Here is an 11,056-nt window from a genome sequence, read left to right on the forward strand (position 1 = left end):
ATGTGTTTTAGCTCATTAAGTAAACCGCAGATTGTAGCACCTGGTTCCTGGTACGTAAATCTTATTTGAGTATTTTCCTTTTTTGGACTCGACGAGTCATAGGTCCGACTCGCTGAGTAGAGACGGGACCCGGGTCACGTTTAAGTTGGTGACTCGGCGAATCCATATCCTGGACTCGGCAAGTCACCGCTGTTGGATGAAACCCTAAGTTTCAGGGGTTTGCACCCTATTTAATCACTCTTTCCGCCCCAAGCCAGCCCCCATTCACCCTCAGAGCCCTACACCTCGTCATAAGCCTCGTTTTTGTGGATTTGAAGCCATTGGTGTGTCCTCTTGAAGCTTGGAGTGAGTAGGAAAGGAGATCAAGAAGAAAAAGAGGAAGTCAAGCATCCTTGAGCTATCTCAGAGTGTTCACTAAGGTATGGCTCGTTTTCCCCCATGTTTTCATGCTTATGGCCCCATTAAAGTCCTTCTTGACCCATTTTCCAAGCTTGTGTATGTGGAGGGTTCGTTTTAGGCTGATTAGCCTCTAGATCTAGGTGGAATCGAGCTCCAGGAGCTTGGATCCACTGCCTTTATGGACCCATGTTGCTTGTACACCCTAGATCTACTCTTTTGGTGCATTTTGAACCCTAAAACTCTCATTGAGGAATATTTACACGTAAAGTTGGAAACTTTACGTGTTATTCATGCTCTAGGAACCCAGATCTGTGAATGGCATGGACTAGAATCGAGCAACATCGCGTATATAGTGAGTGCATGGTAACAACTCGGCGAGTCGTTCATCTGACTCGGCGAGTCTCCGAGCTTGTCCCCTTTTCATTGTGTCGAGTAGAGTAGCGGGTCACGGGGTGTAGGCGAGGCCCGTAACTCCTAGTTGAATGTTGTTTGTTATATGCTTGCATGGTATGAGGTATTATGGGGGAGCTCACTAAGCTTTATGCTTACAGTTTACAGTTTTGGTTTCAGGTACCTCTTCAGCTAAGGGGAAGGAGCCGGCGCGGTAGCAGCATATCACACATACGCTTTTGTTTTTCCGCACTATGGATTTTCTGGGATGTACTCTGAATTCTTATTATGATGTCACCGATTATCAGACATGGATTATTATCATGAATGTTTTGTAATGATGTTTTTGTTGGGTTTTGAGCAATCTAACACTTCCTAAGTGTGCATGCAACCCTAATAAACCTTGGATCTATGTTTGTCTAAATACATGCAAAATAATAATTTTCCAAGGTTTATAACCTATCTAACATGGCATGGGGAACATTTCAACATAAAAGAGTTAGAAGAGATTACATACCTTTTGATGAGTTGGGTTCTTAGGAGTTTGAGGGCCAAGCACCAATAGTGTGAATGCCTCAAATGGAATCACAAACACCACAAACTCTTGGAAAACTTTGAGAGAGTATACACACTCTTGTATTTTCGGCCACACACATGCACACACACACTAGATCACTAGTTTTCACTTAGGCTCCATTTCATGCTCCATAAGCATGCTTATATAGTGTGCATGGTTAGGGTGAAACCCTAATAACCCATGTCTTTTCCTTTTCCAAGGATCCATGGGTTAAAAGCTCCATGGATCATCCATGGACTTCCACATAAGCCTAGCCCATTAACAAATGAGTATTAGCCCACACTATATAAAACAAATAGCCCATAATTTAATTAGTATTCCTTTTAATCTCTAAATTAATTCATAATTAATTTAAGACTAAAACTAATTAAATAACGTAACTTCATATTAATATATTATAACTCATAATATATTAATAAACATATGTGTATAACTCTCATAAAATTATCCATAATAGTTTGGATGAGATGCAACCCAAATGGACCATGCCGGTCGGGTCAAGTATATACCAAATAAGTTATGGACTTAGACACCTTATCCAACAGACTCCCACTTGGATAAGTCTAATAACTATATTTGCCTATAACTTCAGGAACCAACCAACAATCGTAGCTCTCGAAAACTCCCTCGAACAATGAAGACTCTGTCGAACTATGAAGCGCCATTTTAGATAAGTGATCACATAATCCTCTGTTCTCATGATATCAGCCGGACAAACACATGGAACCATGTCTTGCTTATTGTCTAGCAGTTGTTTCTCGATTATCCGATTTGTTTGACGAAGAACTTCACTGAACACATCGGTTTAGTTCTGACCAGGCCTGGTTCATGGGTCAACACAAAATCATCGAGGGGCCCAGATATCGCTTCTATTTCTAGAAGGAACAGATAAACTTCGACTGATATGCTTGTTCTACTACTTATTGAATTGTACACAAAGGCACGTTTTATAACATCAAGTTACTGATGCGTTTACGTGCAATCAATGCACAACCAACTCATAGGTAACAACTCATATCTCTAGGTTTAAAGATTTATATGATGTTATCGTCTCACGATCACTCGAGATAAATTCCATGAAGTGATACAAGTGAGCGTGGGTTTATACCAATACTCATAACTTATGAGTACTCATGAATGTTGCAGCAACCATTGCCATGTCTAAACACCTTTAAGGCATCTACAAACCCAATTCATGACAATCTTGATTCATACCTACTTCCGACGTATGATCGATTGTGGAGGTTTGAATAAATTAATTATTCTGGAAGTCAAAACATGCAAAACTGAAACAATAGTAAATAATTGACAATGATAGTAACACTTTACTCATAAATAAATCACAAATTTTATTCATCATCAAACGTCGATTACATTTTACAAGTTTCAGGAAAACTATCTAATCTGTAAAACTAATATCGTCCCTCAGCCCGATGCGTCTCGCATGCTGAAAATGCTTAACCCTCGTCAGTCCCTTTGTAAGGGGATCTGCAGGATTCTCATCTGACGATATCCTCCTTGTCACAAGGAGTCCTTCTTCAATCTTGTGTCTTATGAAGTGATATTTTCTGTCAATGTGTCGGGATCTGCCATGATCTCTTGGTTCCTTAGCTAAGGTAACCGCACTATTCTTGTCACAGAAAATCTCTATAGGTTCCTTAATAGCTGGTACAACTCCAAGGTCTCCGATGAAGTTCTTTAGCCATATCGCCTCCTTCGCTGCTTCACTCGCTGCTATATACTCTGATTCACAACTCGAATCAGCCACCGTCTCCTGTTTGGAACTCTTCCAAGAAATTGCCCCTCCATTTAAGGTAAAGATCCAGCCCGACTGAGAGCGGAAATTATCCCTATCAGTCTGAAAACCAGCATCACTATACCCTAATATTCTCAAGTCATCACTGCCACCAAGGGTAAGGATCCAATCCTTAGTCCTCCGCAGGTACTTGAGAATGTTCTTTACCGCGGTCCAATGAGCTTTGCCAGGGTTCCCCTGATACCTGCTGACCATGCTCAAAGCAAATGCCATATCAGGACGGGTACAAGTCATAGCATACATGATCGAGCCAACTGCGGAAGCATATGGTAATTGGCTCATCTCAGCTATCTCTGCCTCTGTACTCGGACTCTGAGTCTTACTCAGTTTGGTATTGCTTTGGATCGGTAAATCTCCTTTCTTGGAATTCTCCATGTTGAACCTTTTCAACACCTTATCCAAGTAGATACTCTGACTAAGTCCAATTAGTCTTCTACTCCTTTCTCTTAATATCCTTATCCCTAGGATATAGGTAGCCTCCCCTAGGTCCTTCATAGCAAAGCACTTCCCAAGCCAGGACTTAACCTCCTGCAAGGTTGGGATGTCATTTCCTATGAGTAGTATGTCATCCACATACAGTACCAAGAAGCTAACTATACTCCCACTAGCTCTGACATACACGCAAGACTCATCTTCGCTTCTCAAGAAGCCAAACTCTTTTACCTTCTCATCAAAACAAAGATTCCAGCTACGAGATGCTTGTTTTAATCCATAAATGGATTTCTCAAGCTTGCATACTCTATTAGGGTACTCTGCATTGACAAAACCCTCTGGCTGATTCATGTACACATCCTCAGCCAACTTACCATTAAGGAAAGCGGTTTTGACATCCATTTGCCATATTTCATAATCATGAAATGCTGCAATGGCTAACATAACCCTAATAGACTTAATCTTGGCCACCGGCGAGAAGGTTTCATCATAATCAACACCTTGAGTTTGAGTAAAACCCTTCGCAACCAGTCGAGCCTTATAAGTATGCACTTTTCCTTCCATGTTTGTCTTCTTTTTGAAGATCCATTTGCACCCGACTGTTTTACGGCCTGGTACATTGTCAACCAAGTTCCAAACTTGATTGTCATACATGGAGTGTATCTCGCTGTCCATAGCCTCCTTCCATTTAGCAGACTCCGGGACTTCCATGGCTTCCTTAACACTGCTAGGTTCATCCAAATTTACTAGTGTACTATCACTAATAAACGTATCACCTTCCGTAGTAATATGAAAACCATAATAAAACGAAGGTGTGTTCCTAACCCGTGTGGAACGTCTCGGAGGTACAGACTCGTCAGCTGGATCAACAGGAGTTTCTTCCTTAGGTTGATTGCTAGTGTCTGAGGTTCCTTCATCAATTGATTCTTGAATTTCTTCAAGATCAATCTGCCTCCCACTGTCTCCTTGGCTTATAAATTCTTTCTCGCGAAAGATCCCTCTTCGTGCTACAAAGACCACATTCTCACTGGGTTTGTAGAAAAGGTAACCGAAGGATTTCTGTGGGTAGCCGATGAAAATACACCTTTCACTTCGGGGTTCAAGCTTATCATGAGTTTCACGCCTCACGAAGGCTTCGCAACCCCAAATTTTGATGTGGTCCAAATTGAGAACCTTCCCAGTCCACATCTCATGAGGTGTTTTGGTAACCTTCTTTGTAGGGACTAGATTAAGGATATGGGCGGCAGTCTCTAAGGCATACCCCCAAAAAGAGATTGGTAACGAAACTAGACTCATCATAGAGCGAACCATGTCCAACAAGGTACGATTACGCCTCTCAGCTACACCATTCAGCTGTGGTGTCCTGGGAGGAGTCAATTGTGAGACAATCCCACACTCCTTAAGATAGTCAAGGAACTTGGTACTAAGATACTCACCACCTCGATCGGATCGAAGCATCTTAATGTTCCTGCCCAATTGATTTTCTACTTCCTGCTTGAATTCCTTAAACCTTTCAAAGGTTTCGGACTTGTGTTTGATTAAGTAGACATACCCATATCTACTAAAATCATCAATAAAAGTCACATAATACCGATTAGCGTCCCTTGTGGCGGTTTTGAATGGCCCACATACATCAGTATGTATTAGGTCCAACAAACCTTCACCCCTCTCACAAGTTCCAGTGAAGGGTGATTTTGTCATTTTTCCAAGTAGACAAGATTCACAACTATCATCTGATTTGAGGTCAAATGATTCCAAGACTCCACTCTTTTGGAGTTGGCCTATGCGTTTCTTGTTTACATGTCCAAGATGACAATGCCACAATGATGCTTTATCTAGGCTAGTAGAAGAATCAATATACAACACATTATTTCCTAAGTTGTCTACAATCGACACAGTTTCATACACACCATCACAAGGTAATGCTTTAAAATAAAACACATTATTAAAGAAAGCATTAATACCACCACATTCATTTTCAAACGAAAAGGTAAAACCTTGTTTGTACAAAGCATGAAAAGAAATAATATTCCTCGCCATTTCAGACGAGTACACACATTTATTCAAATCTAATTTTAACCCATTATTAAGCAACAAAGTATAAACTCCAATCTTGGAAACAGGTGAAGCCTTCCTATTCCCCATGATTAAGTTTATCTTCCCGTGCTCCACATCCTCACTTCTTCTTAGGCCCTGCAAATCAGAACATATGTGAATACCACATCCTGTATCAAGCACCCAAGAGTTAGAATATGTTGAGTAATTAGACAATATAGTGTAAATACCTGCATAGGTGGGTTTCACTTTCCCATCCTTTAGATCCTGCAAGTACTTAGGGCAGTTTCGCTTCCAGTGTGCCTTTTCATGGCAATAAAAGCATTCAGCATCCTTGGGAATGGCAGAAGGAGTGACAGAACCGTTCTTAGTCTTTGATGAGGAGCCTTCAAGAGACTTTCCCTTGGTACCCTTCGAAGGGTGCTTCCTCTTTTTCCCTTTGCCTTGCCCAATAGCTAAAACAGGGGTAGAAGTTGGAGTAGGAGTAGTAGAGGTAACAACCGCTTTACCCTTAAGACCGGTTTCAGCGGTCTTCAAGAGTCCTTGAAGCTTGCTGAGGGTAACTTCCTCCTTGTTCATATGATATGTCATTCGAAAATGATCATAAAAAGAAGGCAAGGAGTGCAAAATGATGTCAATTGCTAACTCCTCGGGGATGTTAACATTCAGCTTCAGCAAACGGTCCACATACCTTTGCATCTTTTGCATGTGGCTCGTGACGGATTCACCGTCCTTCATGCGGGTAGTTATTATGGAGGAGATTATTTCATACCGCTCCTGACGAGCACTCTGATGGTACCTTTCCATCAGGTCTTGGTGCATCTCAAAAGGGTAGAAGTCTTCATATGACTTTTGGAGCTCGGCTGTCATCGTGGCCATCATGATACATGCCACCTTAGTAGCATCTCTCTCATGAGTCCTGAATTCAGCGATCTCCTCAGGAGTAGCAGTAGACTCATCAAGTTCTTTTAACTCCTTATCGAGGACATATTCCTTGTCCTCGTAACGAGTAACCATCCTGATGTTCCTAATCCAATCCATGAAGTTGGAACCATCAAAGATGACCCTCCCACAAAGATTCATGAGAGAGAAAGAACCAGTTGGGTTAGAGCCTGAAGCATTAGTGTTGGAAGACATCTGAAAGAAGAAAGTAAGTTTAGATTAGATATTTAGGATCCTTAATAAGACACCCAAATGTAATATTAAGGCTAGGATCCAATCACAATATATTACACTTAGAAGAGGGATGCCGTAATCTAAGTAATAATATATTTGAAAGGTAGGTGAATGACGATTCACCAATTTCCACCATGAAAACGAAATGATTTATTAGGTTTAATTGGATTTGAAATTCCTAGATTCTTTTGAGATTCATTGAACTTTTCAATGGCATGTTTCAATCTCGATTGTGCCCTTCAAGTTTTGTGACTGGGATGCCGAGGATCACAAAACAAGGTGTGAATAACCATGCTAATTCACTTGGTACTCTTAATATTATCACCTAATCAATGTACCGGTTAACCACACACGCTCCATTGATCTATGACAAACATTAAGTTACCCTTCGTGATCCTTACTAGTCCTAGTTAGTGTGCCGGTTAACCACACACGCTCCACCAACGACTTGGTAAGGTACAAAGTGTGAATTCCATGGATTAGCACCATGTTCACATTTTCCTAAAATAACTAAGATTGGGAATTAAAAGAGTTTAGTTATTTATAATATTCATTATACTTTTAATGAGGATTTAAATTCATTGTTCTACCCGTTCGACTAACGACCCTCCACCGATCAAGCAAGCGGTGGGTGAGAGTGTACACCCATTAAGTTGCCATTTTATAGGCAACAACCTTATACCAACCTTATAGACCGGCTTCGTGAATGAGGCCTACTAACGGTAAAACGACTTATTCTTATAGATATATATAATAATTAACCATTAATGTTATAAATAGTATAAGGGTTGAATTTTAACTATTAAAACTCTAAGGTTTGGAATTAAAGTTTATTAAAGTGTGTGAAACTTTACAAATTCCAAAACTTGAGGGCAAGTTTTGTAACTTTGCAAAACTCTTCATTTCATAACTTATGAATTAAAGGTTCATAAAAATGAAGACTCTTCATTTTCATGTAACTTATGTGTTTTAAGTGTGTGTTAAATGAAAGTGACCTTTGGTAATCCATAACTTGAGGACAAATTATGGACTCCATTAAAACACATAAATGATAAAGAATTAATCCTAAATAATTCAGCAAATAATTCCTATCATTTTCTAAATTCATAAGAACATGAACATGATCATCAAAAATTCAAGAATTATATGAACACATAAAATCATGGATTTTTGATATATGCTATTGTAAATGGATTAGAACAACCATTACACCAACTAAAATAAGTTTTATAACACCAAAACAGTTTAGGGTAATGTTTCTAGTCCATTTCCAGCAGCAAAAGTCGAGAATCTGCACTCTTTCGATCCTACTCGTCGAGTGCATGAACTGACTCGTCGAGTAGGTTGAAGTTTGCCTTGGACTCGTCGAGTCCCCCCAATGGACTCGGCGAGTCCACCATGCAGACAGCAACGATTTCGACTTTTTTCACTATTTTGCATCAAGTATCAAACAAGCAAGCCTAGGCTCTGATACCACTGTTGGGTTTTGAGCAATCTAACACTTCCTAAGTGTGCATGCAACCCTAATAAACCTTGGATCTATGTTTGTCTAAATACATGCAAAATAATAATTTTCCAAGGTTTATAACCTATCTAACATGGCATGGGGAACATTTCAACATAAAAGAGTTAGAAGAGATTACATACCTTTTGATGAGTTGGGTTCTTAGGAGTTTGAGGGCCAAGCACCAATAGTGTGAATGCCTCAAATGGAATCACAAACACCACAAACTCTTGGAAAACTTTGAGAGAGTATACACACTCTTGTATTTTCGGCCACACACATGCACACACACACTAGATCACTAGTTTTCACTTAGGCTCCATTTCATGCTCCATAAGCATGCTTATATAGTGTGCATGGTTAGGGTGAAACCCTAATAACCCATGTCTTTTCCTTTTCCAAGGATCCATGGGTTAAAAGCTCCATGGATCATCCATGGACTTCCACATAAGCCTAGCCCATTAACAAATGAGTATTAGCCCACACTATATAAAACAAATAGCCCATAATTTAATTAGTATTCCTTTTAATCTCTAAATTAATTCATAATTAATTTAAGACTAAAACTAATTAAATAACGTAACTTCATATTAATATATTATAACTCATAATATATTAATAAACATATGTGTATAACTCTCATAAAATTATCCATAATAGTTTGGATGAGATGCAACCCAAATGGACCATGTCGGTCGGGTCAAGTATATACCAAATAAGTTATGGACTTAGACACCTTATCCAACAGTTTTATGTTTTAACCTAAATTAAAAATGAAATTTTTAACCGGTAATTTTGGGGCGTTACAAGTTGGTATCAGAGCCCTGGTTTGAGGGATTCGGACTCACCTTCGGGGGTGTCTGAACTCAAATCGAGGGAGTAAAAGATTTTCCAAAAAGAAATGTTTTCTAAGAGCTAAGAAAAATGTTTGAGAAAGAACGAAGTGTGTGATGTGCGCGACCGGCAAAGCTCAAGTAAGTATTCCCCAAAGTACCGATACAAGTTTATGGTATATTTATCAGCTTTTGTAGAACAGCATACTAGAATAGGACTAAGGATCTGGGAGTGATGCCTTATGTGCCTGCTATATGTGTTCCAGTTGTATGAGAATTGCATGCTAGTATTAAGTAGACAGCGAATAGGATAGCCTGATTAGGTTATGCCTGGTAGTATGAACTTAGCATTATATGCTAGTACAGTTCCTATAAGCAGATAGGGTCGATTGAGATTGTTACCCTTGTCTGAATGCTACTTGCTACGTGCTTTGTGGGACTCTGAATAATGGGAGTTAGCCACTAGGCGAATACATCACGTCACATATGATCAAGGTTGAATAATCTTATAGTACCGGATTTACCCCTACTATGTAGCTCTTGTTTGAGTCCAACCGTTGTGGGGACGAGTCGGGTACTCGAAGGATTATCTGAGCCTCATCACATGTGATGGTATTCGGATGGTGGCTAATTGGCATTACAAGGAGGCCCGCAGCAGCTGAGGACTGGATAAAGTAGAGTCGGAGATTTCCCTAGGGCAAGCCTAGGATGAGTATAGCAGTGATCAACAGTAGTGGAAGGAATCTGGTGGAGTCGAGGCAGTCCTTGAATAAGGTACGGATAGATGTGGAAGGTAGTATGGGCCCGTACTACTGAAAGCAGAGGATCCGTACCCGAACCAAGGAAGGCCAAGATAAGACCAGGGAACTTGTAAGTGGTTGTGATCCCTCAAGAAGTATCAGTATCACTAATGATTGTTATTTATGTGTTGCAGAATGGTGGTACTACGATCGAGGCCGATAGATGGCGGTTCAGGAGAGGGGTCGGGTTTGGTATCAGGTTCCAAGCCGGTAGATGAGGGACTACGCGAGTTCATCGCGTCAGAGATCACCAGGGGTATCCTTGAATCGACCCCCATTATCTTTGGGTCGATCAAGGAAGGGATCATCGAGTTGATGGAGGATCGCCTCAGGGCGTTCAGGAGCGACATGGCATCTGGCCAGTCGGGATCTCGCACACTGTCCTTTAAGGACTTCAGGGGCAGTGGTGCGCCGGATTTCCACGGGGTGAAAGACCCCATTGCCGCCAGACGATGGATTGCAGACATCGAGTCTGCACAGTTGACTAGATTCTGCCCCGAGGGGTCGAAGGTGAGGTATGCAGTAGGGTGTTTACGGGATCGAGCTCGAGACTAGTGGGAGTCAGTGGGTGACTCGTTGGGAGCCTCAGCTATCGAGGCTATGACCTGGTCGGACTTTGTGACCAGGTTCAGGGAAGAGTTTGCGCCGTCTGTCGAGCTTCAGCAGTTGGCCAGGGAGTTTTTGGACATGAGGCAGACGACTGAGACTGTGGCGGAGATCACCGCCAAGTTCCGGGAGAGGGCTTTGTTGGTGCCCCAGTATGCAGGTGACGAGGATATGAGGAGGACCCGTTATCATGATATGCTTCGGGCTGACATCCGGGAGCATGTTAGCTTTTCAGCTTGCCCTACCCTGGAGTCCATGATCGCCAGGGCGAGGGAAAGGGAGATTGATTTAGAGAACATTCGAAAGAGGAAAGCAGAGACGGGGCAGATGATTGGGGCTTCAAGGAAGAAGTCCCGGGGACCAGATGGGAGGCCGAAAGGCCAAGGGGGACCTGGCCGCTGTGGGAAATGTGGCAGGACGCATGAGGGAGCATGTAGGATGGGATCAGTAGGCTGCTACAAGTGCGGC

The sequence above is a fragment of the Lactuca saligna genome, chromosome 9 (assembly GCF_052625555.1).
Source record: "Lactuca saligna cultivar CGN05327 chromosome 9, ASM5262555v1, whole genome shotgun sequence".
NCBI lineage: Eukaryota > Viridiplantae > Streptophyta > Magnoliopsida > Asterales > Asteraceae > Lactuca > Lactuca saligna.